This window comes from Patagioenas fasciata, chromosome 3 (assembly GCF_037038585.1).
Source record: "Patagioenas fasciata isolate bPatFas1 chromosome 3, bPatFas1.hap1, whole genome shotgun sequence".
Classification (NCBI taxonomy): Eukaryota; Metazoa; Chordata; class Aves; order Columbiformes; family Columbidae; genus Patagioenas; species Patagioenas fasciata.
In genome coordinates, this window is record NC_092522.1 from 108565455 (window position 1) to 108591120 (window position 25666).

Genomic DNA, 25666 nt, shown 5'->3' on the forward strand with positions numbered 1-25666 from the left:
GATGGCCTTTTAAATGGTTAACCTTCTAGCTATGTTATAACTGCAACTTTCTCTGTGCACACCTGTGAAGCTATTACTTTGTGTCCAAGAGACAGAGTGGATTTACTTACTAATTGGCTCTCATTGCACTATGTTCCTTTGCTTTTCCTCTTCCCTCTCATCTTCCCCTTGTGTCTGAGGAGCTCTAGCCAAGTGCTAAATATTCCTAAGGAGAAGTTTGCAAGCACTGCTACAAAATGGTTTGGCTGAGTACTCGGAGAATATCGGTATATACTCTCTGGTGAGCAGTAGTGTACTGTGAAATTGCTCCATTTAATTGGGTTACAGCTGCTGATCATTTCGTGCAGCTATATTGGAGGTTTACTAACAGATTGTCTGACTCAATACAGTTTCTTTTCTCGGACCTTTTTACCCACACACAGAAGTAAAGAAGGTACAAGTATGAGAGTATGTGAACCTAGACAGGTGAGACTGAGGCTCTGTCTTTGTACAAAACCACACGGCTCCATTTGCCACACACACACAAAAAAAACCCCACATAACTTTTTTTCTTTCACCAGAGGATCCCTTCTCTTCCATCACTGTCCGTTCTCAACAGGATTGCCATCTAAGAACTGACCCCATTCTCCACCCCTTTCTCTCCTGAGAAGTGCTTTTCAAACAGCGAATAGCTCTTTGATCTGCCGGCTTCCTGTAGTTATTCACACCATGGTTATTTGCAACTTCACCTCACTGACCAGGTTAATGAACATACTTGAAGCAATAACACATAGTCCTGTCTATGGAATATTAAAATACAATACACTTTGATCTCCCACAGCCTGTGTCTCAGAAAGTCTGCCAGCTTCCCAGTGTTCATATCCATGAAGTACAAGAATCACCTGTTCTCAGCAGACTGGGTGTAGGTAAGGACGTTTGTCCACCAAGAGTACCCAGGTTTAAGAATGAAACGCCAAATTCCATGTTTTCTATACTGAGGGAAAAGCTAAATGTTTTCAGCCTCAAGCTTAGTTATCCCAAAGGTGTACACAAACCTTATGCCTTTAGAAGAAAAGCCTGATAATTAAAGGGTGGGAGAAACAGAGATTGAAACCTGTGAGCTAACTTAAAGCTAAGAAGAACAAACGGGAACCAATTGACATATTTAGATACCATAAATACCTTGCCAAGAACATCAAAGTTGCCACAAAGGCAACAAATATGTTTATATCAAAAAGTGGTTTTAATGCAAGCAGATATTAAAAAACATTTTTGCAAGAAAATTTTAACCTAGAATCTGAAGGAATTAAATTTAATTCCAAGCTACTATTGATAACCGTGATGAATCAGATCTTTGAAAAACTTCCTGAAATACAGTCACTGATTTTTTTTTCAGTTCTGCATTAAAATATTCATTTACCCATGCAAATGAAATTTGCATAGAGATGCACATGTACTAACTAAAGATACTATCTGGACTGTGTAAAAGAACTATTGCTTATTATGGTCTCTCCCATCTTTTCCCTTTCCGTTTCCTTTTCCCTTTCTCCCTCTCTTTCTCTTTTTACCTTTACCTGGTTTACTTCCTTTTAAACTGTCCCATAGACCTTTATTTGCACTTTTAAAACTCTATCTTTAGACAACCAGTTGTGTGCTCATGTATAACATTTAGTTTGATACTCCTAGCACATGTGGATTTCTTCATTTTTATCCCAACTAATCTAAAAAATTTTCTTCCAGATTTTGGTCACTGGTTGTCCACAGGACATCAGAAGGTAATTCACAAAATAATAGTGCATCTGACTTTGGGGAAGGGAAAATATATGTGCATATGATTTCATCCAGACAAACAAATAAATTGAAGAACATAAGAATAATGAATGGATGTTTATTTCAGTTGAATTGATTTTTATTTGCAAATGAGGTGTTACTGTAGTACTGCGTAAGATGATCCATGAGGTTTTTTTAAAGAGTTCTTTTGACTCTTTTTAAAACTGTTACATTTTCTATGGATTTAAAAAGGTTGAGAACCACTACTCCAGAAAATCACCACCAGACTGATGAGTACAATAGAAGATAATTAATGGCTATATTCGTTAGATAGTATGCAAAGGAGAATACCCAAACCAGGAAGTCAGTTAATTTGCAAGAAAAAAAAAAGAAAAACAAAACACAAACAAACAAACAAACAAAAACCAACCAACCAAACAAAAACTCTGAGTGCGGAATTTCCAGAGGCAAAACAAAGATTCCATGGCACCATCAGGAGCATATAAAATGGGCCCACACAGGAAGTTTCTGGGTAGAAGACAAGAAGAGATGGGAACTGAGTTGTTCCTGGTGGGAGCCAGAAGGGAGCTTGAGCTCACTGAGGAACCAACCAAATTCACAACATTCAGAGAGAAAAAGCCCTGTGATTCTGGAGAACACTCATGTAGGGAAAGGAACCTGATATCCAAAAAGCCTCCGAGAAGACTCCAGCGTAAGCCTGAAGAATCATCCAGACCATGAAACTGTCAACCTACAGCAGGTAAATGAGGACAGGGGTTTCATTTTTTGCGTTTATTTTTGGGGGATTTCTACTAAATCAATATAATTTTATCCTTTAATTTTCAATTAAATACAAGAATCTTTAAAAAAAAAAAAAAAAAAACAAAACAACTAAACAAACAAACAGAATACAGGTCTGTATGGATAACTTTACACTTACAAATTATGCAGCACCAGGAAGTGTTCCCAAGGGCTGGCAGCTGATCACTTATGCTGTTAAATTATAAAAATGGTCCCGGTACATTTCTAACACAGGCCAACAAGCCCCATCGCAGACAATTCCTGGGCATAGTGCAAGAGTGAGCACTGGCCAAGGACCACTCCAGTAGGCAGTTGGGATGGGGCCATCCTGTTTGGAAGGTAGGAGTGTTGAACAGTGTGAATACAAGTCATTTCATTCCAGTCTGCCTCAGTGCCAGAGAACCACACAATTAATTTGCTAGATTTAGGTAGATATAGACTCTGTATGTGTATGTACTGTCTTTATCATGAAGTCCTAAAACGGCAGATTATAAACTGGCAATATCAGGCAATTCAGTAAGAATTGCAAGAACTGTGGTATTTTGTTCCAGAGGTAAAACATCTGCATCACAAGGAGGAAGAAATCCATCCTTGGTTGTTGAGATTTTTAATTAGATCAGTTTTACAGAATCACAGTTGAAGGTGGAAGGCACCTTCGGCGATTGTCTAGTCCAACCCCCATGCTCAAAGAGAATCATGTACAGCAGGCTGCCCAGGACTGTGTCCAGTCATTTTTTAATAACTCCAAGGATGGAGACTCCACAACTTCTTTGGGCAATGTGTTCAACTGCCCTCATAGTAAAAAAGTTTTTCTTGCAATTAAATTGAATTTCCTTTATTTCAGTTTGTGCACATTATTTCTCATCCATCACTGAGAAGCATCTGGCTCCAGGCTGATAAGTTCCAACTCTCTCAGCCTCTCTTCATATATCAGATGTTCCAATCCCTTTTTCCTGTTCACAGCCCTGTACTGGACTCAGTCCAGTATGTCCCTGTCTCCTTTGTACTGGGGAGACCAGCAATGGAGCCAGCACTCTGTATGTGTCTAGCCTGGGCTGAGAGGAAGGATCACCTCTCTCGATCTTCTGGCAAAATATCAAAAAAGAATAAAAATTTCAGAAGAACTATCTAGTGATTTCTAGATCCTTCCACAGAATTATGTAAAGATGGAAAAATACGTTAACTCAGTTTACAATGTGCTTTTAAATCAACTTTATGGCCTCTTGTGATTTTTATTTTTTTTTTTTAGTGGGAGAATTTCTTGTTTTGCACCTAAGAAACCTCATTAGATACCCTATATTCTCATAACATGAAAAAAAATATATATTGAGAAAATTATGTATAAATAGGAATACTATTACAGCATTTATTAAATTATGCTAGTAGAGTAGCAGGATGGAAACTGATTAATATTAAGCGTAGTTCCAAGGGAGAACTTAAGTAACTTGAAACAACAGTCCCACTTTTCTGTCACAATACTCTAGATGAATCATGGAAACCAATTAATAATGTTTACTACTGCACTGCCTTAATTTGCCTGGACCTATGTTAAACTGATGAGGGCTTGCATATTTAAAGGTGGGTTAGATAGCTTAGATTGAATCAAGTGATATATTGCCATGGTTTTGGTTCATCTTTTCAGTTACTGTTGACAAAGGAACTGCAGGATGTTCAATATTTTAAAAGTATAGCTCTTTTAAAGCAAATACATAGATTGCCTCTAGCAATGTGTAGAAGCATTCAGAAATAATCTGAAGGCTGAAAATTTGGTTCACTGGCAACATCTGCTTCTGCTCAACTTTTAATTTGGCACATTTTCATTAATAATGTCAGACTAACGTATTACCGCTGGTACATGGTAATTGGAGGACCATTGTCTCTGGATGCCACGCTTGTACCACTCTGTCTTTACTATGGGGATCCTACAATGTGCCCTGCAGCCTTCATATCCTGATAAACCAGATTATAAAATCTGCTTATAGGTCACCATGACTCCTTTCCATCAGATGTCACCTTTTCCAGAACCTCAAGTGTGGATAGCAGGAGCAGACGGTGTGCACATGGGTCTTGCTTGGTAGGAAATCACAATGCAGAGGGAACCTGACTCCAGGGCTGGGAGCTGGGAACAACAAACATAATTCAACATGTGCAACACAAGCAATACCAGATCATTAAACCTGTATGTCCATTTGTCTAAATATTCTTCTTTGGCAGTGCTGGAATACCAGGGTTTCACTGGCAGAGATGTAACTCCTTTCTGAAAGTACCATCAGTAGTTTTCCATCACAAGCAGAACTCCTGAAGGGAGGACAAGAAGACAAGATGTCTAGGAAAGCAAACACCACCGAGTGTGTCATGCTCCCACCCCATGTGTAGGAGTGCACTCAGAGCAGAGGAATGCCCCCGACACCCCCCTACCTCGCCAGTGGTAAATGAAACAGGGCTAAAGACATCATGCATCATTTTAAAGTGCTGGCCCATCTCTGGAATGATTTCGATCTTTGCCTAGCTGGCACCTCCTTTAGGCAATCCTGAGACATGGTTTGTGCCCAGGATCATTGTCAGGAGACAGACCAGCCAAGGCTGCAGAGTTCCACATCACAAACGTCAGTCTTGGTCCTACTTTGTGCCCTAGTATAGACACAGAAAGTACAGCAACATCCAGCTTTGTACCACAATATCAGACATTTACATAAAAGAAAGCTTACGTAAAATAACCCCTCCCAGAAGCTACTGTTGATAAGATAGAAAATGGTGGGAAAGGATTGTAAGACACTTGCTATTAACCTATTTTTTTCTGAGTGTCCTGTTTTTTCTGTGGTTTTGTGCAGCATTTAGCACAACTAGGACATGTTCTTAGTTTGGGGTTATTGGAGGCTACAGTAAAAATAATGCACATATGCCAAGCCAAAGTCTTCACTTGGTCCTCTATTTTAATCATGGTGAATTTCAGATAGTTAAGAGTTTGCATCTTTGAAGTTATTTTCATTATGAAAGCCAAGCTGACATATGGGTGACTATAGGCACCACAGTATATTATTGTTACTGATTTTTCCCAAGCAACTTCCTCTACCTTTCTTGCAAATAAAGGTAAAAATGAAGCTTGTTATTGTCTGTTACTTTTTGGTTAACTGACCTCTACTAGGGTAAAATAAGAAACCTTTACAGTTTCCACCTCTAAAGTCCTGAAGAACATAAGAGCTACAGTCTTCAGCAATTCTAAGTCATACTGATAGATTGGTCTCTTTCAAGTGAGCATTTTTTCACAGGACTGTTCTCCAAAATAGCTTAAATCATTCCAGGTAGTATCTTACTTCCTCTGATTTCCCCATTAACTTTTCTTTTGTATTGCTCAAGGTCTTCATGTCACGTGTCCTCAGAAACAACTTCATTACATGGCAGTTGCAACTCCATATTAGCGGTCATCTTTGTAGTTCATTTGCACAAGGAAGGTCATGGAATTTTCCTTCAAGATTAGCAGAGAACATGACATGAAAATTGCAAGCCCAGCCATTTAGTAACTGCCAAGTCTGAACAGCCTTGACACCCAGTAGTGATCTGGTTATAATCTATGAATATTTTATGTCTCGCACAATGCTCCTCTTGCCTTTGGTAATCATTACTGTATTGTGATCAAGAAACTTTGACAGAAACTGGACACCATTGTTCTAGCCCTGCTGCAAATATGCAGACTCCTAAACAGCTAAATAGGTACAGAAGATAGAAGAAAAAAATCAGAGCAAGAAAAGTACCCATTCCAAAGCAATGTATTCCAAAGTGTGACGTTTTGTCAAGCTGAGGAGAGGTCTCTTGATTGCCTTTTTTCACAGCACTGCTACATCCATTGCAGAGCCTGCCTTCTGAATGCAATTTGAAAATGCTTTAAACAGATTTCAGTGGCTTGAGGATGGCTCTAGCTCATTGTATTATCACTTCATTACATTATTGTATTCCAGTAGTATCTGGAGGATTCATTCATGTACATAAGTACTGTGAAAAACACAGATCATTTCCTGCCCCACAAGTCTAGAGTTAGCAGTGAATAACTGATATGAATTACTTAACATTCAAAATCACAGTTAGAAGAAGTGGCACTTTTTTTTCTTTTTTTTTGGGGGGTGCGGAATTGGTAATAAAAGTAACTTCTGTTTCAGACTAATAAAAAATTGAATCTGCAAAAGAATCCACAGTATAAGAAGGACAATTGACCTGTCACTCTTTTCCCATTAAACCAGCTATAATAGAAATTGGATAAACAAAGTGTAGTCTGATGGAGAGCGACACTTTATTCTCTTCTACTGAAAATAACATATCTTTTTCAACTGAAGCACTAAAGCATTATCTTCCATATGATGTGCATTCATTGGAATCAGTTTATACAGACTCATCTATTAAAAACACATGTAAACCCAGGTCACACCCAGTATGCTGTTGCTTACAACCCGCCAACAGACTTAACATCTGCTTTTGCAACCTGCATTTTGGTCAAGTTGTATGCATGTGTGTCATTAGCAAATCCACAATATCAGTTTCCTGGTCTGTGTACTGTTAAGCACTCCAGAAGAGGTTTTGTTTTGAAACTTAAAATTGCAAAAACTATTATTTCCAGCAGCCCATAGGCAAAAATTGTTCTGCTATTGCTTTACAGACTGAACATTTCCTGTTACATTCGAGAAACATTGAGTCCAATAGGGTGTGGTACACAATTAGGCACACTGTTTTGTTAAAATAATTGTCTCATGTCTAAAACCTAAATCGCTCCCTAAGATCTGCTGGAACCAGTGGCTCTTACATTATTAAATATATTTACAAAAAAAAAAAAAAAATAAAAGTCAGACACTTCCTGGGTTTTTTCTTGGTTTTTGTTTGTGCATTTGCTTGTTTGTTTAGGTTGGTTTTATTTTTTTGGCGATCCTCCATTTTCCATTCTATTGTAGAGAATGGAAGCATTGATTACTACATAATAGTATCTGCTAACAATCGGAGTGCTCAAAAAACAGAAGCAATCTCTAAATCCTTAAGGACTGTCTCAGGGTTCTCTTCAAGATGTTCCTGCTGCATCAGTATAACCTCCCACACACATTTTTCCCATGATGAATGAGACTGTAAATTTAGAAGTCACAGTTCTTAAAGAAAGGCCAGATATCAAAGGCATCTAAAAGACAAAACATTAGCATCATGGTCCTTAGCCTTGTCTCTAAAGAGGTCAGTAAGACATCAGTTGACACTTTCCCTGATTTATCAAAGTTGTGTCTGCTACACTGCTGTTCACAGTACAGGTAGTTACTACAGTAAAAGCAGACACCGAAATACCATCAAAACCATGAAGCTGCCACTGACATGGGCAGATCAAGAGTTTGACACTGACTACAGTGGTGAAAGAACACTGCAGGCACCCCACTTGTACAACACCATCTTAGTTGTGTTAGGAAGTGGTTCTCCTACATGAATGCCTGAATTTATTTTATACCTCATTAAAAGCTATGATTTCTCTTGAAAGCCACTAAATGTGGGCATGTAGGTGGTTCAGATTTATTTCTCCTTTTATCAATGAAGAAGAATACTTGGGCACCTACTAAAGAGACATCACCGATGTTTTATGTACACGGTGCAACCTTGAGCTAGCTTCCTCCTTATCACCATTCCATTCACTATTGCATTTTCAGTACTAACTTTAATGATATTTCATTGCAGTTCGCAGGAGTCTTAATGTATTTTCCCAAAGTTTTCACTGTAATCTTCTGCAATAGTAATATTTTTGTAATGATACTAAAAGAAAGAGACCCAAGATGTAATACCAGGGCAAAACAAGAAACTCTATTCCACTCCATCTTCAAAGGAACTGATAGCTCATTTTTCTAAGCCATGCTTTCAGTGGAGTTGGAGGATGGAAAATGGATGACAAATGGAAGATAAATGGATGAAGGCAGGAAGAGAAAATAGTGAAAAGAAGCTAAAAAAAGGAAGATGTAAGTCACCCTTCTTACAAAACTGATGGAGAAAACCAGAAAACTAGAGAAAGGATTAAAAATTGACATTTTTTTACACAAATTTTTAATTTTAATTCCCTGTGTACATCTATGCAAATGTCTATGTAAGATCGTTCCAAATATTCTGGTCCCCTTTGATGAATATGCACCACTCTAAGGAAAGTCATGAAGCTTTTAGAACCCTTTAAAACAAAGTTCATCATACCTCTATACTTCCACTAAGCTTTTCTTCCTCAGCATCTTCATGTGGGGAACCCTTTAAAAACCATTGTCTAGAGAGATGATGTCCCTGCAAGGCATCTCTCGACCCCTCCATGCAGTGAAGATTCTTCAGCATTCTCTCAGCAGTCTCCAGTGCCTGGAGCAGAGGAGGGAGAAAGACCATTTGATTGAACACTACTGGAAGAGAGAAGGCTGAAGGTCCAAGCAGAAAGACAGAAACATGTTTCTTGGGAACACACCCATTTTTTTCTTTGAATAAATCATTCTCATATTAATATAATTTGCAATGCTAATCATGCTGTTAAAGATCCTACTAAGACAAATCATTACAAAAGGTCTCCAGCCCTAATATTTCTTTTTTTTTCTTTTTCTTTAACATTAGATGTGACAAGCACAGTATGACAGGTGCACTTCTGTCTGTAGCAATAAAGTTGATATTCAGCTTGAAATAAATATAAGCCATTATAATAAGTGGATTTTGAAATTTTCACTTTAGATGTGATTTATAAAGAGTAGATGCTATACATCATGGTTCATAGAAACAACATATAAAAGGCATTTATTAGAGCTAATTAAAAATTCACACATCTGGGACTATGGAAAAATGCTTCAAGATAACTATTTATCTACTCAAATTGATATCAAACACAGTGAGAGTACAAGAAAGACAAAAGGATGTTACATTTCTGTGAACATATACATTGCTAGTTGGTAAAATGGTAGATGTCTTCTGCTCATATCTCCACTTCTAGTTGAAAAAAAGCAGCCCTCGGGTTCCAATATAGAATGACAGAAAATGCGACTTGTGCCAATGTAACATGTTGGTACAATTGAGAAGACCTCACATATGTTGAATTGACTACAGTATGACATCAGCCACTCAGGGCATTTGCCTAATGCATTTAATTTAGCACAGTAATTGCTATATCAGACCAAACAAATTGCCAAGCTATATTTTATTCTGTACTTAAGACTAGTTGTTTTCCTTTCTTTTACTATGTACTATTTACTATTTTTATTTCCTTCTTTGCTCTCTTATCTCTTATTTATTTTAAGGAAGTTGTCTGAAACTCTAGTAAAAAAGTAGGCTCTGCCATATTCAGATAAAGTACTCATTTCTGACTGTAGGGTTTCTTAGGCTGCTAAGACTGACTGGATTGTGGTCTGTGTAATCTTGCGGCTTTCTTGCTTAATTTGATGCTTGACTTAACTTATTTGTTAGAATCAAATCAGCAGATGCATTTTCCTGCCACATTACTCAAGACAAAAGAAATGCTCCAAAGTAATAACAATTTTTTTCATTAATATTTATCCCATGAAAACATTTGTATGGCATATTTGTGAAGAACTGAAAGTACTGAGTAGTTCTGCAAGTGCTTCATAAGAAGAATTAATATGACAAGTCACCTATTTGAGCTCTCTGACTATTTTGTATATTATCACTGTGAAAAAACTATATTATATATTATATATATGTGTTGAGCAAAGATGAAAAAATAGAAAGTTCCTGCTCTAGAGTTGACAACCCAATGAAAGAATAATGCAAATACCTGAATAGAAATTACAGAAAATAATGGGATAAAAAGAAATAGCACAGAAAGTTAATCCTATGTATGCTTAAAGGGTCTCATATAGCTATGATGTCTGCACAGGAAGTATTATAACTGCTTGCTTTTCTTTTCTTTTCCATCAATGTAGGGACATGCATTTGAAGTTCAGGATAAGACAAATCCATGAGTCTTGTCTGATTTGACTACTAAGGGAGTCTGGAATAGCTCAGATGTAGCTTTTATATGAGAAGGACTAAGATTTGAGCAGGTGTTTCCCACGCAAGCTGCAAAACTATTCCTAGGGTTTCTGTAGGTTCCTCAGCAGAGAAGTTTTGGACGATTATTTTCCTCCCTGTACCAGGAAGTCCGTAGAGAAAACACAAAAAATATCAAACAGGGACATGACAGAAATTAACATGAAGTATTAACTAAGTTGATTGACATCTCACCACCAAAGAAGAATGGACTGGGGAGAACCTGTGAAGGGTTTTGAAGATCAAGGCATTGATTGAATAAGAAAATGAGAAACCACTGAATTAAGATATAATTTCCCTGATATAGTCAAAGCAAGAACCTATGGGTATTATCTTTACAACAGAAAAGAGAGGCTAGATATAAAAGGGCAACACTGTATCTCTGAAATTATGTTAGTATTAGTTGAGATTAAAGATGTTGAAATCAATTGGGAATGAACATGTAAGAAAAAGTGTCTGAACAAAAGTTTTCACAGTGTGGAGAAAGAGCACATCTTACGTACCTTAAAAGATGTTTCAGGAAAGCATTCACAAGACCTAGCCATATGCCAGATGGCAAAGCATGGAGAGAGGCCCAAGTGAACAACAATACTGAATTGTATCAGTGGCAAGAAGGATGTTGTGACAGTGATAATGAAAAAAGTGTGGATACTTAAAGAGCTAGAACTTGGTTTACACTCAGGCTGACCTTTACAAAGACATGTAGGCATCCACAAAAACATAATGTAATAGGTGAGATTTTTCTGTTAGTAGAAGAGGAGAGAAATCTGAAGGAAACCTTTGCCTGTGGGTCAGCTGTGAAGAAATGGTGGTTGGTTTTGCATGTTTCTGTCAGAGATGAAACACAGAAGGAAAGGAGAATGAGGAAAAAAAAAAAAAGGTGAGTCTTATTAAGCAATAATCAATGAGAAGAAACTATCAAAGGAAAGGCTCAAGAAATTATCAGAAATAAAAGAATGGATGCTGACACCTCACAAACCAGGTGATGAGCATAGTTGATTATGTCAAAGACATCTGAAAAGACTGAGAGAACACGGTACTGATTATGAGATTTGACTAAGAAGAGGGCATTTGAAATTTGACAAGAGTGACTTCAACTGAATGAAGTTGGTCCATGCTGAGTTTGGGAGAGAAAAATAGAGAAAAGCGCACAACATACAAAGGAGTGAAACGCAAAGTGGGGCCTTAACTGGGCAAGAAAATCAGGACAAGGGTGAATTGTTTTGAAACTAAGATATTAACACAAAGTTCACAAGAAGACTAAAAGAGGACACATCACTACCTCTGTTCCTTCAAGAGAAGAGAGAAGGTTCTGTTCCCCTGTTCCCATCTGGTCCCTTGCTACCAAATTTCTTTAGTAATAATCCTCATTTTGTTAGCTGTACTACTTTATCACACTGACAACATAGCAAAGGGTCATCCCAGTAGCCTACTGTCAGTTTTCCAGACCCTTCCTCCCAGAGAACTAGGCAGGGCAGTAGAGTACTTTTGCCCGCAGATTGCCAGCTCACACACACTGACAGTTAAATATGTCACTGTTATGGGGATTATATGAATATAACCTGACCCTGTCCTCCTTTAAGCCAGCAGTGTCTATCTCAGTCAGCAAGCTTCTGGCTCTCTAGCCACAGATGGTCTCTCTGGTAGCATGGCTACTGCCTCTGATTTTTATTGATCAGCAGCAGACAAACCTCGCTGTGCACACAAGCTCAACAGCTGCTATTTCTTGAGCAGTTCATAATTCATGCTTTCTAACTTACTTTACCTATAGCACAATAACAGATCTGCACTTAGTTTTTGTTAAAAGCAGAAAGGAGAACAATACTGATGGTACTGGAAACTGTGAAAGGCAGACTCACATTATATGAGTGGAAAGGCAGAAGAGTCATGCTGAGGTAAGATGAGGAGATGGTCAAAGCCGATGAATTCTGAAATAGCCTCTTGTACGATGAGGGGCCAAAAAAGAAACAACACCGGAAGACTAAGTCGTGTGAATGGCCCTTTGGCAAAAGGAAGAGGTGAACCGAAAGCTGAGGGTTGAATGAAAAGTCAAATCAAGTAACACATGCTGAGGCATTCAGTGGACCAAGTATGAAAGGTAATGTCAGTGATGGTGCAGAGTAGAAGACTAGGAAGGAAGGAAGAGCAAGCTGTCAAAATTAAGCTGGGGTATAGATGGGTAGAATGAGGTAGAAAGTAAAATACATTAACATGTTACAGGAGTGGAAGCTAGAGTCAAACACAGAGAAAAGTATAAGGGAGGGAACTTGGTGATATTAGTATTCTATTGTTAATTGGCTATGAATAATGTTACATCCTTCAGCACTGTGTTTGAGATTTGGGGTTTGTATCCAACAGTACTGAAACAGTACTTTTTTTGATAACACTTTATGCTGTTTACGTGATGTCAATTCTCTGTCCAGGATATCAAGAATTAACATAGCTTATTTTTTCTGCCTTTCCAGCATATACCAGCATGGCTGTAAACTCACTCCTTTTTTGTTAGGCTCTTCATTTGTCAAGCTTTTACTTCTGTTTTGTTTTGTTTTGCATAAAGATAATAGGTTTATGAAGTTTGTTTCTCTGTTCCTGTATTTGTTTGTTTCCATGCTACCTCTCTGATATCATTCTCTGCCCAGGGTTTGCCGTCAGTACCCTTAGTAGTGTCTGTTGTATCAAATTAAGTCTGAATTTGTCCTAATTCAAGAGTAGCTTCTTACCATTCTGATGGCTGCTCAGTGCCCTTTCTGAAATGAACTGTGATCCCACCTCAACTCCTGGTAGATGGTCTACATTTCCCAAGCACTGTTACAACTGGCATACCCTCATTCTCAGTCTTAGTAGGCAGATTAAGCACCAGATTGTGCAATGAATTATTTTCCTAATCCTGGGTGTGATCTACGTAGGTCAAAGTTGTAGCAGAATACAGAGGCAGGGAAGGAAAGTCTGAGTAATTGCTGCTTTTGCTGTACCTCTGTGACTCAGGTCACCAGGGGTTTTCAGATTTTGTTATTTCTGAGGTAAATGTGAAACAGTCACTTAAGAGTTTTGAACATTTTTATAATTCTGCAGTGACTGATAGCAATCCAAACACCACCACAATAGCAGGTTGGCAAAAACATTTTATTACCTTAATTGTGAATGAGAAGTAATTCTGCAAAAAGAAAGAGGGAACTTGTCATCCCACGCTTCAGTGGGATTCTCAGACAGATTCAGATAGAAGCCGAGTGCTATGAATGTCAGATGGTGGGTCCCCCAGGCTCCCTGGCAACCTGCATGTGACTAAGAAAGAGGCAACAGCTTGCTTCAAGTATCCTTCATAGAGATGACATAGTTAGATAAGCCCAACAGGGAGCATAGCACGTGGAGGGAGCAGTCTGGTAAGAGGAAACCATCCCCTGTGGGACTGGTTCCATATTGCCACATGAAATGTTCAAAACACTGCTAGCCAGGAAAGTTGAATTTATTGCTTAATGAGCAGAGGACCCGGAAAAGATCCATTGACAACTGCAGTGTAAACACAACCACTTAATAGAGTGTTACTGAATGCCAAGAGGAAATTAAAAAAATCTGTCCTACAAGCAGCACTTTTTACCATATAGAATATGATTGGAATAAATACAGAATGCAGAAAACAGCTGTAGAGAACAGATGAGATATTAGATATGGTGGAAAGAAGAACTTAAATCCAGAGGGCATTTTTTTTAGACTGCCTTGAATATGAGAGTCGTGAAAAAGAAATGATGAAGGAAGACAAGTTAGCATAACAGCATCAGAGTGACAGAGGTAACGCAAAATGACACTGTGACATTATTAAGAAACTCAGCAACACACTCAACCTCCATCACAATGTCATCAGGACAGATGGCAACAATTGGCAAAGACAAGGCACAGCATGTCTGGAAAGCAATAAGAGCCTATAGAAGAAAAAAATAACATGAGCAGCTATGGAAAACACAGCAGAGTGCTACAGATTTTTCTAGAGGTAAAACAACAATTTACCCTCAACCCTATGCATATTTGTCACAACTACCTGATGGATATGACATTTCCCACTTTATCAAAGCTTTGCAAAGAATCAGGACTTTCACAGAACTCATTAATATAATTTATTATTCTTGTTAGCACCTGGGAGACCGATTGTGAAGGACTGCATGGTGCTAGGCACTTACCTAAATCCGAAATAAAAAATGCTAAATGTAAAGTGAGCTTACAATGGAAACATAGCATGAAACAAAACACTTGGGAGCAGATACAACGGGGTATAATGAAAGAGGTTTATCTTCTAGGAGAGTAAGTATGGTTGGTTGTTCATAAAGATCTCACTTTTTAAGTTAATGGACAAAAAGACAGGACAGCCACAGCACAGGTAAAATACATGAATGTAAGAAATAACAAACCTCAGGAAGTTGAAACTCTCGGAAAAATGTATCAAATGTAGAATTATATCTGTGGTATCTAATAATGCAATATCCAATAGAAATATCTGAGGCAAGAAAGGCACTAAGTAAACAAATTGTTGAGCAACAGACAAAACACCAGTTCAGCCAGAGCTGGTGTAAGCCAATCAGGACACAGGAACCTTGCTCTTCTTGCACCAGCATTGTCTACCATGAAGTCCACTCAGTATCACTGAGCAATATTGCCGAAAATCGAGCCTATGCATGTTGAGCTCCCACTGGAGGAGAAAGTTGACCTCCTCTGGCTAATCAAGGTCTTGGAAAAAAAACTTCATAAAAACCTTCAGCCAGTTGGGCAGTGAGTGTAATAGGGTTGAAGAAGAAAATCTTTCACTAGCCAATAATTGGAATTACATGGACTTTGGCAAGCCATTGTGGTTGGGATGGGCTATCCACATTATTTTTCTTAGTGGAAATCCATATTATTTCTTTCTGCCTCCGTGTTTTTGCATAAAGACACATTTTGAACATGAGTTAAGGGAAATTTACAGAAAGGTAGAGAACAGCAATACAGAAAAAGCAATGTGAGAAGCTGTATGTGGCACCAGGCCCTGCTGTTCAATTCCATGTGTGTTGGGTATTTGCTTGACCCTTCCCAGCTGTTGTGTACTTCCTGATCCCCCAGATGATATGAGCCCCTTGCCTGATCAGCTTCCAGATGCTGTACTGTTCCCAGTTCCTCCTGATCATAAGTCTCAATGCCAACTCTTTCCAGCTGCCATAACTCTCATCCTTCCTCACCGAAGAGCTCCCTACCCAACAGTTTCCCCAAATGTCATAACCTGCCTGACCCTCCCCAGCTGTTACAATCCTCCTGATCCCACAGTGTAAAACCTCTTTGATATGTCCCCTTCCCAGCTGCTCTGCCCATTACCACTGAAGGCTGTGGTCCAGATCCTATCTCCTTGAAGTGTCCTACAAGTGCAAAAATGTACAATTGTAGCTCACAGATTGCTTGGTGAAACAGTTTTCTTTACAGAATGTAACTTTTCAGACAGATTTCAGACAAACCTTCTCAGTGTTGTAGCTTTACAGTGGTAAAAATGTGACTTCATGTAGATTTATCAGCATCTGGAATATTGTGTAATTATATGATGTAACATACACTATATTGTATAACATGATATCAATACTATATTCTATATATAATGTTTGTATTAGAAGGTGATATATAATAAAATCATCAATAAATTAAATTTAATAATAATATGCACAATATAACACAAACAAAACCTTGATGATTTTCTTTTACATATGGCAAGTGAAGGGACACTGCACAGAAAACTGAAGCTACCTTCGCTTTGCTTAAGAGTTGGCCCCAAAACATAGGCTTAATTTTATTACCCTCGGGCTTCTTTATCCTATTCTAACAGCGTATTCCTAATCCTTCTTAATTTGTGTGCACTTCATGTTATAAGGATACAACTTCTAGTAGAAGTTCTTCTCAGAAGAAAAGGCTGACAAAGGACAGTGAAGAGTGGGCAAAAAGGTGAGGGTAGAGATACAGAGAGATGCCATAGGTACTACCCACAGCTGGTAGGTTAAATGACTGCCACAGACTTGACAGATTCTGTTAACAGCAGTCCTGTGCATGGCATTTTTATAGATATGGGAATGTGAGGAGAAGTGCAGTTCAAAAACTGAGAGCACATGTAGAAAAATGAACTTTTGCACAGGAGTCGAAAGTTAAGAAACTTCCCATTCTTCTTTGGAGTTTCTGTGTGTGTATAAGAAAGAAAAGGAGAGATCTCAAACAAATAATCTCTCCATGCCTCAGTTTCCCATTCATAAAAGATAAACAATTGGGTTATTTACGTTCCTTTCACAACATATATGATATCTGATGCACATATATTTGTCATCGCCTTTCTTAGTGCACTTTTTCTGCATAAAACTGAAAACAATTGTTCATTTCATTAACAGAATCTGTTTCAAACACTCCATCAGTTTTAATCTCAGTTCTTGTACTTCTTTTCTGGCAAAGTGCAACACCTTTGAATACTGTCTTTTCCTGTCCCCTACATGTAGACAAATTACATCGAGTGCCTTGGGGTCAGAAGAGACCAGAAAGTCAGGCTGATTTGTTAGGCCCCAAGGATTGGTCTCAGGTACACGTATGTACAGTTTGAGAGATTCATTCTCATCCTCAGCACATACGTAGGCTGTTATTGTTAATGGAAGTGAGGCACATACACTGAAAGAACAGAAATTTTATTGATCCTCCATTAAAGGATACCATAAACACAGAGCAAAATTATTCAACCAGACCAGAAAAAGTCTGTCCAGTGTGTGTTTTGCAGAGGTTCAATCTGGGATCTAGCTTTTGAAATAAGAACTATGATGCCTCCTTAAACTGAAATATGCTTGATGCACACTAGTAATGAAAGCTTCTTCCAAAGCCATCAGCAGTGACAGTGGACTATTCTAGGGTAACCACAGGAGCCAGGTCATGGCATGGTGAGTGTAATTGATGTTGACAGAGTTAAGTTGTTCAGCAGAAGAGAAAAGTACAGTTATTTACATCTCAAGAAGAATCACTCTGAACTGGATTCGGCTCCATTATGCTAGAGGATACATTGCCTGCAAAGGAGATATAGTCTCCAGTTCTGTACATCTAGGTAAGGCTACCATAAGACAGCTAGTTTGCCACCAAAAAAGGGTAAGTAAAACAAATCACTGCAGGCTACCCTAAGCCACATTCAGAACCTGATCCACAGTCCTTTAAAGTGACTAGGTTCCATTTAATTCAAATACTTGATTTCTCACAGTACCAATGTCCATATTCTATCTCTGTAAACTTTAATTAGAGGCCTAAGTTCATGCTTGAAAACTATTCACAACAGTGATATCAGGACTGTTACTGGCTCAACTCAAAGCAACCCTGACAGTTTATTCTGCTTCACATCCTCCTCTCACCATTTTAAGCAAGTCCAGTTCCATACTGCCTTGTTCAGTCATGAAGGCGGAGATGAGGAAGAGGAAGATGGGCAGACCAGCAGCACAATTTAGTTTGTAATAGTTTGTTCTGGACATTTCCAGTTCATGAACCTGCCAAATGGCTGTGTCTGTCTTGGCTGCCTTATCATAAGACGACTGGGACAGCGACTGGTTCTGCTGGTGAGTCACTAAAGATGGGACAGAGGAGAACTGATCAGGATGGCAGCTCCACCAAAGTGAGGACTGCAGGCTTGGAGCAACAGCTATCAGTCAGCCACCATGGCACTCATATTTGCCACTAGTCATGAAATGGAGGGAGGGAGAAGGAAGCCTGTGGTTTGACTGAAAGATGAGATTTTCTAAAGAGTATCATTCCATTGGAAATGGCATTTGGTGGTTTTATAAGTTCTTGGTTATCAAAATAATAATAAAAAAAATATTGTCTCATTAGTTCACTGACAGGATTTAAATAATTTAAGAGCACATACAGAGACAATCAGGCAGACAGAGCTGCTATATTTGTGTAAAAATGACCGTAAACTTCGTGGCTCCATGAGAGTTTCATCAGTCTCTTAACAAAGTATTGCAGAAGTCCAGCATTTTCTGGCAACTAGTCCACAGAGATAAGCCACAGAAGTTATTTCTTTGCCTCCTCAGGGTTCAGGAAAAAAATTGTTTACCAAGGGAGAGGGCAGTTGTATATGGTTTTAGAAAGATTATTATTATTGTTGTTGCTACTGCTGTTATTATTATTATTATTTAGATTTTGCCCCTAAAGTGAACTCCCATCACATTTGGATGATTAGGCCACATTTGGCCTACACTCCATCAGCTAGAAAAGCCTTCCTCCTTTGTATATTCAGAACAAGTTTCATGAGAAGTATTTCAGAAACATCTGCCTTCATTATAATTATATTTCTATTTCAGCTGCACCGAGCTATTTACAGATGAGCCTGTTCATAAAGAGCTTTATAATTAAGCAAACAGAAATATCTTTTTATAGGATGCAGATCTAGGGGTGATAATCACACACAAAATACACAGCAACAGTTGCAAATAGAGTGTTTAATGCTAGTTATATAGTTACTGATGTGCTCAATAAAGCCTGACATGTCTTTGTTCCTAAATGTAAGAAAATATGGTCTTTGCTACACAACTGTGTAAACTGCCTTTTTCATATACAAAAAGCCATATATTTCAGGGGATATTGCTTGAAAGCCATCATGAAAACAAGTCCTCATGTCTCCAGTGCAACATGATTAGCAAGCTCTTGGGTGGAAAAAGGAGCTGACAGAATGTATATGAATTTCAGAAGTGTGACATCTTCCTTATGAATGAAGTGTGACCCGACACTTCTGCTGATGGACACCAATAGATGGAGACATGAAATGAGCAAGTATCGGCAGAAAAAAAGAAAAAAGTCAGTCTATTATTTAGCAGAATTACCGTCTAAGGTCTTTTCACAGTGTATGTGAAAATCCAGCCTTATCTTTTCTGAAGAACATCCTTGTCATCTACTTCTCTCAAGATTGCAAAACTTGCTCTTTTATAGCACTTTCTTAGATTTTTTTTATAACCAATTGTAACCCAACAAGTGGGTTTGTAAACTGAACTGCTGTGATACACCATATGAAATTCAAGTGCAAGCAACATGCCAAAGAAAACCACACAAAGATTAAATTAAACTACACATGACACCTCATTTTTCAAAAAAAAGATTTTGTTTGTAGGAATTTTGATGGTGGGTTGCTTTTTTTTCTTCTTCACATTTAAATCAGCCAAAATAGATGTCTGAAAGAAGACAGCAGAGAGCAGCCCCTAGAGATAACCTAAAAAAAGCTATGAACAGAAGTGATATGAGTAGAACAAGATCTTTACTAAAATCTTTGCTAAAATCACGTGGAATCACTTTAGTATATTCCAGGCAAAATAAATAGTCTGATTTGGTTTAGAAGTTGCTATTAATTTATGTTATTTTTATACCCTTGATCAGATTATAAATATTCTGGTGAGATATTCCTAGAAAAATGTGGAAGATTTCAATATTTGTCAATACCCTTTAATACGAGTTCTTACAAGGGTTATTCATGCTTTCTACTTCAGGTTGGTTTTACACATTCAACATGGGTGCTTTGCCTCCCTGGAGGACCTTTCCTTTGTCCATTGACTATACAGAGTGCCTCTGGAGGCAGAGCTACAAGTGGGCAATGTAAACACTCTCTCATTCAGCCGCACCACCTCTAAAGCAGTTTCTTCATTGCTACACCATGGATTTCAGAAAGCTTTAAGTACTTCTTATAATCATGTTAGACAAACAGTCTTAAACTCAATCATGGGTTTACAAAAGTGTTCTGATACCTGATTTGTACCACCATAACTTGAAAGGTTATCTCAGTAAACATCCAAAAATGACTTCATTATGCTCCTTGAAACCAAAGACATCACAGTAGTTAAGCACTGGGTAAGTTGTTGTATTCCTTCTTTTCTCCATCATGCCAATCAGTATTTTATTATCATTTCTCCAGGCTTCTCCATCTGTATCCACCCATTGCGTTTTGCCTTGTATTTCAATTGCAAGCTCATGGAGAAAGAGATCTTCCTATTCTCTCTGTGCAGTGAAGCATAATGGAGTCAAGAACTGTCACTCTTAGGTGCCACAACAATACAAAAAAACAAACAGGGTAATATTTCTTCATCCACAGAACTGCACAGAGCAAGGGACTCAAATGGAGAAATGTATTACGTAAAACAAGAATATTGTTTCTCTATTATGTTTTCATGCACTAAAAGCAAGCATGTCTTTTCAGTATCAAATGGTTTCTGGTTTAAATTATGGGGGAAAAAGAAATGTGTCTCAGTGAGGATACAAGATATATGTTGCCTCCAATGTGGATAGTAAAATCTTGAAGAAAATAATGCCTTAAGGGACAGGTGCTATTAAAAACAAGATATTGAGCATATCTCAGATAAGACTGGGCAAGAACCACACAATCTCCTGATGACCAACACAATCAATCCCTGAAGCCTGGCTGAATGTGTGACACTTAGTTAAGACGTGGGAATGCGTGAAATTTGGCAGCTCTAAAATCTCAAGTCTCAAACACAGAAAACAAAAAGCATCATTGCTGTCTATTCCAGGTTCATTCTAGTTGTAGCTTCCTAGCACCATTGTCCCTGCCAGACAGACCCCAAATGAACTGATATTTCTGAAATTGGAGCTGTATTTCATTAACTTTTAAGTCTGCAACTTGTGAGGCTACAAACACGATCCTAGGTTTTGTGTGAAATTCCCAACTGGACAAAGTGTGGAAAAAGAAACGTTAAAGAAGACATTAGAACTAAACTTATTGATGGTTTCCATCATCCCTTTCCCTCCCCCAGTGCAAAGTTGGAAGCAATGTAAATACGGAACATTCGATTCTTGAAGTCTTTACTCCCAGAGGTGCTGGTTCTGGGTTAAGCACTCACTTTCTGGCTCACTCCCAGCTTGCTATCAACTTACATTACTGCACTGTTCCAGACCAAAATCCAACTCCACAGAAGAATGTTAATGCTAGGAATGGGGGAATTCTAATGGAGTAGGTTTCTGTCAATTCCTTTTCATTGTGGCTGACAGCCGAATTTAAATAACTGCTGGTGAGCCTCAATTACTGGTGACTACTGGAGAACCTTTCCAGCTGAACAAGTAATACACATAACTGTGTGCACATCAGGCAGGTTAAAGATTTCATCATAACTACAAAGCTACAAATTAATACCTGTCACGATTAATGTGCAGGAGACACAAGTGTCAATACTATAAGCTAGTGCTCTCCCAGGGCCAGAAACATGGCAGGAGGTTTTAGGTGTTGTCATATTCTCGTGTGTCGAATCATCTGCTCCGTGTTGTCCTTATGATGTGGTCAGAGCCTTATTATAGAACTCCTTGGTGCAATTCAGTGTGGGCTGGATGAAAGAATAACTTGTAGTAGACAAATATAAAGCCTCTTAACTAGAGTTGTGATGTGTTCTGTGTGGGATATGTTTCATCAGCATATTCATAGCATGCGCCTCTGACAGATCTGAGTTTGATTCTCAAGGTGTGAAAGTGTCAAGCTATCATCAAGTCCCATTTTCCCATGCATCAAGTTTCTCATGTTTATCAGGAGAGGAGAGTCATAAAGCTTTTCGGAACGGGTATCTCCAACTGTGACCGCAAAAAGAAAAAGGATGAGAGTTTTAGCTGCCTTTATCAGCTTTCTGCTCAGTCAAACTAGAGGTTTTCACTTCCCTCTTCATGCAAGAAGAACCTGGCAATGAAGCCTTGCTCCCGATTTCTTGTTGTCAGTATCAGAAGCAAATGGATCCAGTCTTCCTATCTCTCTTGAAATGACAGAAAATCTTTGTGACAGAAAAAAAGGCATAGAAGGAATTAGCCTGGACAATGCACGTTGTTAACAGTCTATCACCCACATTATTAATGTGCCACATGTGGTCTCCAAAATCTGAATTGTGGGAATAACAGCAGTATTGCAAAAATAATAATTTTTATAATATCTAATACATGGAATGCTGTGAAGACAGTTTTTAAACTACCCTCACCAGAGAAAAATGAGCTAATTAAGGCTTCAGCAGCAGACTTGGGGAAGGTGAGAAGTAGGGAGAGTCAGAATCTGAGAATGAAAGATAGCCAAGTCAAAATAACTCTTAAAACCAAATTTGGCTCATGAGCTGTCAAAACTGTGTCGCCATTGGCTAAGAAAGAATGTGAGTTATCAAAATATGTTACTCTCTATCTAAGGAAACTTAATTTAAAAAGCAAGAGAAAGAGAGGAAGAAAAGGGCAGAAAGACTGTAATGTTGAAAGGGAAGGATGAACTCAGAAGAGAAGTTCATCAGGCTTCCAAACTACCTTTAAATCTAGATCCTGAAGAGTTCCAGCATTTCAGACCACGAGCTCAACTGTGGTCTGTTGAGACACAGCTTAAGATGAGAGGGACTAAACAAATAAGAACAGATCTTATTATGCATGTATTCCACAACTGAACTGATGCTTTATTTACTTTTTTTTAAATGTCTTTCCAAGTTTTTACTTAAGAGCTTAACTCAATGCCTGGCTAGAATAAACGTGTATAGCTTTCATTCTTAAGTGTGCTTGGTTAAAATAGGCAAGTCCCCATAAAACTGAAAAATAGGGTACCTTATAATAAATGATCTCTGCAGGCAATTTTCAGTTAAGCTGAGATGGCCATAGAATGGGCAAGTACAGTAGGAGACAAGGGAGTGATGCCTTGTTGGCTAAAATGTCAGTTGCCCCCTCATGTTTGGAGCTCCAGGTTTTGGGGAGAGACTACACAGGAATCAAAGTGCAGGGATGGGATACATTATCTCCTGTACAACCTAGCTCCCTTTTCTGACAGTACCATAGTCTGACAACGGTCATTCCCCACAGTACTTGCTCTATACCGTGGTCAGAAATCTGGAGAGATGGTTCAGACTCAGAGATGGTTCAGACAGACTCAGTCCCTAGTTAACCCTACACATAAGCAACTCTCAAGTCAGGGGAAGCCAGAACCCCAGTGACAGCAAGACAGAGCAAGCTGTAAGCTTAGAGGACAGGGAAGAAGTTGCAGGAATTTGGGCAAAATAGATTTCCTGGAATTCATTAGCCATTATCCTTTGTGAATGCATTGATTAATAACAGCTGCATTTGTACTGCAGAAAATAAAATCCTATTTTATCTATATATATTTGTTTTAAAAGAGTAGAAGGCTATTCAAAGCCGAGTCAATAGTGGCATTACTGGAACTCATTTGGAATGGACAATGTTTGGCCTATTGTGTTAAATTCCTGAGGGTTTGCCTATTTTTGTATCAGATTACAGTTTTATTAGGTACAACTGTTTTTACATTGCATTTTTGTGATTAATGATGCTAAAAGGATTTTGGCATTTCAAATGTTGTACACAAACCTAATGGGCAAAATCTTCTGTAAACTTCTTCTAAGCTCTTGGCAAACTTTCCTCAGGAGCAAATATTAACTCCAGATAGTGTTTATTAGCTTTTATAAAATAATCACTGTAATAGTGGCATGTAATTGCTGGAGGTAAGAGAACATCCAGGCCAAGAATTAATCAAGTTTGATCTCCTTAATAGAAACAGGTCAGGAACAATTTATTTCTTGCCCAGTTTATATTTAAAATAATATAATTCTCCTCTGATTTTGTGTCATATTCCAAGAGTGATTTCATACACAACATTCCCTGAATAAACTGTGTTCTTAACTAGAGATGGGTCTGAGCAGCAAAGTTCAGGACACACTTTATACTCTGACAAAGTATGGAGGTGTTTGAACTTCAAGCTTTAATTTACACATTACATGGGGTAAAACAAGCAACACAGTCAGATCTGAATCCAAGCCCACTGCCTTTTTAACCCACTGTCCAAAGTTTGAATGTTTCTGTAGGCATTTGAGGATGATCTGTTAGCATCAGACAAATGGGAACCACATATTGTTCTTCAAAGGGATCAGAGTCAGTATGCCAGACTCATTGTCCTTTTACTCATAATGAGTTGTAGGTTATGGTTGATCAAAAAAAAAAAATCACAGCAGAAGGAATACAACCATGATTTCTTGTATATGGAATTTTTCATGTAATAAACACAAAAGCCTCTTGCAATTGCCCTCTAGAAAGCCAATTAAGCCTTCCTATTGAACCGCTATGTGCCAGGCAATTCCTTTATTTCAACAAGAGACATGAGGAATGGTTAAAGCATTAATATAGACATATCTTCACACTGTGAATATGGACATATCTAAGACAACACCAGATGAATTTAATAAATAAATAAATAAAACCCCCATAACCTGAAAGTACCACCATAAAAAGGACTTAATCTGAGTTCAGTCCAGTATAAACACCGCTACGTAGCCTCACAGTTTGGGATACTAAGGTAGATTTGCCATTTAGGATTGGTGTTACCTCAGGCACCTCCCATTCCTATTCGATATGCAGTGAAGATGTTGGTCAGGCATTTTCTTTAAAGTTGAAGCCATAATGTAGGATGCATATCAGTAGATATGATCTCTCAGGCATACCAAGCTGCTCTGAGGCATCCAAGTACAGTTTCAACACAGGAGGTGGGTCCAAGTCATAAGATCAACTGGCATTTCTGCAAAATCAAACATGCCCAAGATCTTTCTGTACTGCTGAAGACAGCAAACTTGGAATGGTCTATGTCCATATTCAGCTCTCTGACCCTCCAAAGCAACTGGTTCCATCTAAAATTATCTCTGGGTAAAGTCAACTCCCTCTTCCTGTCTGGAAATTGTCTTGGAGAGTGCCAGTTAGCTCAGGCAAATACCATGCCTGTGACCAGCCTAACAATTTGACAGCATGGATAACAGTTCTGGTATCTGGTTTTGTACTCTGGAGCTGTTTAATTTGGTAGGAAAGAGACAAAGAGGCTTCATGCGTGCTTACTTATAGGGGATTGTTTGATCAGTTTGTTCTGAGACACAAAGATATCCTTAGTCATAGGCCAGCCCTGGAATCTACCATTTTTATGTTTGTAAGAAAAGTAAGAGACTTGCCATGGAAGTTTTAAGGCAAGGTTCTCATCACCAACAGCATGAAGTGGTCTGCCTGGATAAGCAGGAACCAAAAACACAGCACCCACATTGCAGAAATCCATCCATTCTCTAGTGCTAGAATTCATATTTCT

The 25666-nt window shown here is 38.4% G+C and overlaps 1 long non-coding RNA gene across 1 annotated transcript in view; it reads right to left on the bottom strand.

Moving 5' to 3' along the window:
• Window positions 1-1918: 1918 nt before the first annotated feature.
• The window catches only part of LOC139827766 (uncharacterized), a 52540-nt gene continuing 28792 nt past the window's right edge, over window positions 1919-25666 (bottom strand). Inside the window, exons 3-4 of the long non-coding RNA XR_011738698.1 lie at window positions 8746-8898; window positions 1919-4848 (exon numbers count right to left, since the gene is read on the bottom strand). This is a non-coding gene — a long non-coding RNA (uncharacterized lncRNA). The remainder of the gene's footprint in view (window positions 4849-8745; window positions 8899-25666) is intronic.